We start from the raw sequence: 4,657 nt of genomic DNA, 5'->3' as shown, positions 1-4,657 counted from the left end.
CAATCGGAGTGCTGGTGCCTCTTGAAGAGCACCCGACTGTACCTATGCTTCTCTTGCTTGCTGCTCAACCCTTAGCATAAACCAAGCTCTGATACCATAAAAAGATGTAGGGGAGAAGAGAGCTTGAGCTCTTGTAAGCACAGACACACTTACACAAACCCTAGAAGAGAACACACAAGGTGAGAGGCTGAAAATTCCTCTTTTTCTTCACACAACAAAAGAGGTCTACAAAGAAGATAAAGTGACTAACACACATAATAGAGTATATACAAGCGGTCCATAAATGTGAACATGCTAAGTGGAGTGGGTAGGTGTGGACTAGTCGGTGTAGTCCAGCTTTAGAATCTCTAGCGAAGATATGTCGGTGCTAGCTACCAAACCCGCCAGTGATCCACCTCTATGGCACATGTAATTAACCATAACCTTGGATGTACCTTTCTTTTTGGTTGATTGAACCATTACCAGTCTAACCTTGTGCTCGATCATTATCTCTTTCAAGTGATTTTTCACTTTTGCCTTATCTACAGTTAATACCCATTGCTTGTACCCTTTTTTTTGGCTTGGCATTCAAGTTCTCCTCCATGGTTTGGTCTCTTACAACCACATGCGTTGATGAAGTGCCTAATAAAAGAGGTGGGTATCCCGTACTTTCTAATATCAGTACACCATCTAGATTTGGTTGTTTCTGTTATCTCATTCACTCCTTGGTGATAATCATCCTCCACAATTTAGTGAGACAATGCCACAATGCTTTCCTACTCTTCTAAGCCTGCAATCCTTAACTTTGGTGTGCTATTCAAGCAAAGGCAATGTGCACCATCTTCTTTCATCCCCAAGCAAAGGTCATCCATCATTCTTCTTGCATTTCTTTAAATCAAGATTACCTCTAGAATTATGAACTTTCAGGTTCCTTGAATTGCTCTCATCATAAAGTTATAGCTTGCCTTGTCAAATGAATAGTATTAGGAGACATATAACATTGGATTGGGTGAAACAATGTTACTTTAATTGGAACTGGCATAAATACTTTGATTGGTATCTCGAAAGAGAATTTTCACGTCTGAATCATTACTTGATGAGGAGTGACTTCTATCACCATTGGAGCACTCTTCAATATTAAAGTCACTTTGGTCTTGATTCAACAAATCTATTCTACAAAGAACATATCCCACATTACCATTTCAATTTCAATTTGGGCTTACTTTAATTGAGAATCAATTCCTATTGCAAATGATAACATACATAAATGAAGAATATACTTTACAAATTCGAAAGAAAGAGAGAAGAAACCTCAATATAGTAATGTCAACACTAAGTGCTTGAAACCATCTCTTGCAAATGTGGATGGAGAAGTAATGGAGAAAATGTAAAGAAAAGTGCATTCTATGGAGTGTGTAAAAATTTAATAGACGATAATGGTCTAGATTTACTTTGGCAGTCCGAGTTTACTTTCTCACTCAGATAATGGTCCAAGTTTACTTTCGATCCTAGTTTATTTTTCAAAATTATCTCTCGTACTCTCTTGAGTTATTATTATAAGCCTGAAAGACGTCCCAACTAATATTTATTGTACATACAATATATCATCCCCCATTAAAGACCATAACTTTTGCACTTGCACCGTCATGATAATTATGTTGGTCCGAGTTTACTTGTGGTCCGAGTTTACTTTAGTTCCTGGCGACTGCGTTCTCACTGTCCACTGCCCAGCGACCGGTGTCCCTGGTCCGAGTTTACTTTAATGGCGGCCGTAGAGATCCGACGACTCGCGAGTCTAGATGTGATTGCTCAGCATCCTTAGCCATTGATCCGAACACTACAACCTCGTGTGACTCAGTCATGAGGGGAGCAAATGAGAGTAGGGCTTGCAAAACAAAAAGCAAGGCAAGTTTTCAAAGTGATCTTTTTTTTCCTTGAGTAGATTCTTCTATAAATAACAACTTGTGTGACCACAGGCAACTTGGTAAGGTGGTACACCCAATGGCCTGATTATATTTATTTTATTGTACACTTATTAGCACTACAAGATGAGGATGACTTATCATGTATTGTTGTGAGTGTTGTACTAGGCTACACACCCATTGGCCTGATTATATTTATTTTATTGTACACTTATTAGCACTACAAGATGAGGATGACTTATCATGTATTGTTGTTGCGAATGTTATAGCCTTACTTGGAGGAAGAGTCGTAAAAGATCAAGCCTGAAGGAGTCAAGGGAACTAGTGTATGCATTAAAAATGATGGGGAGCCCAATGCCTAGAGGGCTAGATCAATGGAGGGCAAAAGGTAGCATCGAACGTCCAAGCCCATGTAGAAGTAGAAGAAGATGGCATGCTGCTACGATGATCTACTGACATGAGAGAAGCAAGCAATGAAGTAGTCAGGAACTAAAATCATGGTCGAGATAAATAATACAAACACAAGAAATGCCTAATGTTCTATTTTGTAAATGGAGGCATTACCAAATTGCCTGCGGCGTCGTGAGTCTTGGGGTAGATAGCGTTAGAATATACTTCTGGTCTCAGGCACCTATTGCGCGTGTCATATTAAACTTGTATATATCAAAAAAAGGAGAAATTTCTTGACAAGATGGGCACTTGGTCTAGTGGTATGATTCTCGCTTCGGGTGCGAGAGGTCGCGAGTTCGATTCTCGCAGTGCCCCTGAATCTTACGTTTTCCGGAAGGTCTTGTTATCGTGACTCCTGCTTTTTGGCCTTCACTCCACTCTCTTATCATCAATCTACAACTTTTCCATCATGGTCAAGTGACTCACAAAATAAACAATGCCCCCATCATCCCATTTTCGGTCTTGTTATCATGGACCTTTTGAAAGGTCCACCAAAGATCTCTACACACACTATCACGTTTATAGAATGATGTGTTCCAGCAACCTATCCGTATGTATGCTATAGTAGCCACCTCCTTATTTTTACCAAAGCTCTAGCCTTAGCCTTCACTCCATTGTCAACCTCCCATATTGCCTACTAGAAGCTCTCAACCTCCCATATTGCCTAGAAGCACCCAAGACTACCACCATAACTCTACCATTCATTACCCACTCTCAAATGAGCTTGAAAATACATCAATCTATAGCTTTTTTCTGGTCAGGTGACTCACAGAATAAACAATAACCATCTGCGCAAGTACAAGCCATTCTGCACAGAATCATGCAAACTTGTTGTCGATGAGGCAAATGATGATTGGCAATGATGCCTGCATTAAAACCAGAAGCTGACGTGTAAGGATCTCTTCACTCCAAAAGCTGACATGTAAGGATCTCGTTGCGTTCTACATTCCACCAGAAACTGAGGTGTAGCATCACCTTGTATCTCCTTTCGCCCTCATGAGGCCTATGACGGTCGGGAATGGTCTCGGTCGTCGCGGAGCATTCCAACCGCCGCAGGCTCCCAGCTACGCCAATCACCTAACCAGCTAGAATGGTCCTCGGGATGGTCCTCTCCCGAGGACCATTCCTTGCTCCAAGAGCATCTCTAGATCTGCTTTCCTCTCTATGATTATGCTCATTAAATCTCCAGTAATCACTCCATCTCCCCTAAATCACCTAGACTATCTAACCTTTAATTACACACACATACATACGCGTGTGCGAGCATGTATACTAATGACATCCCTTTCATTCTCTCACACACATGCATGCTAATGACATTCATTTCATCCCCCCCCCCCCCCCACACACACACACACACACATCACATCATACACACATATTTATAAGGTAAATTTCTCTCTCTTACAAATTTTTTTACAAGATTCTTTGAAAGTTGTCTAATTGTATATGTTTATGTTCCTAACTAATCCAATAAATGGGCTCTATTAACAAATGATCTCATATGAAGCAATTTGAAGGTAAAACAATGCTTTTTTTTCAACCAAAAAAAAACCCCTACTAGTTGCACCATCAACCATATATATATTGTTGGATTATATCCTTGGCGTAAGCATGGCTTGATCACGCGGGTTGGCATCCCATCCAAGCTATATAAAGGCATACTAAAACGCCTCCTACTCTGTGCCAACACTGGTTACTATTTAACTTCCATGCTTGCTTTGGCATCTCACATCCAAAATAAGGTTGTTGTGTGTATGTCTTAAAACCTCCACTACAGTGATTCCTATGTGGTATTCTAGATTAAGGATAGATTATGCTTAATGGAAAATAATCATTCCTTTTACTTCGATAATATTTTTTGATGGACTTTTATAGCTTTTTTGGGGTTTGGTAATATAAAAAATAAATTAGAAATGCATGTTACTAACAATATTACTATAGCTTGCTTTGTAATTTATAAAATGCTAAAGGTTTTTTATTGCTTTATCACTATAGCTTGCTTTATGATTTATAAGATGTTAAAAGTTTTTTATTACTTTATTTCTAACATCCAAATTTTATAGTGCACCTCTCATATTAATCATCCTCGTATTCATGAATTTTTTCATCATACATTTTTTTTCAATTTCTAATATTACTTTTATGATCACCTATCACCTCTCTCTCTCTCTCTCTCTCTCTCTCTCTCTCTCTCTCTCTCTCTCTCTCTCTCTCTCTCTCCATAGCATTATCATGTATACACTTAAAAAGTTTTTCAAAAAATATATTAATTCCATTGTTTTTAATCTACTTCCAAAACTTTT

At 39.0% G+C, this 4,657-nt stretch overlaps 1 non-coding gene across 1 annotated transcript; it reads left to right on the top strand.

The window, feature by feature from the left end:
• Positions 1–2,594: 2,594 nt before the first annotated feature.
• Positions 2,595–2,666, top strand: TRNAP-CGG (transfer RNA proline (anticodon CGG)). Its single transcript has one exon. It is a non-coding gene; the product is annotated as a tRNA-Pro (tRNA).
• The last annotated feature ends 1,991 nt before the right edge of the window (positions 2,667–4,657 follow it).

Source organism: Cibotium barometz, chromosome 3 (genome assembly GCF_041138505.1).
Source record: "Cibotium barometz isolate CiBa-2024 chromosome 3, ASM4113850v1, whole genome shotgun sequence".
Classification (NCBI taxonomy): domain Eukaryota; kingdom Viridiplantae; phylum Streptophyta; class Polypodiopsida; order Cyatheales; family Cibotiaceae; genus Cibotium; species Cibotium barometz.
The sequence above is the reverse complement of the archived record's forward strand: the minus strand, read 5'-3'. Positions and strand labels throughout refer to the sequence as shown.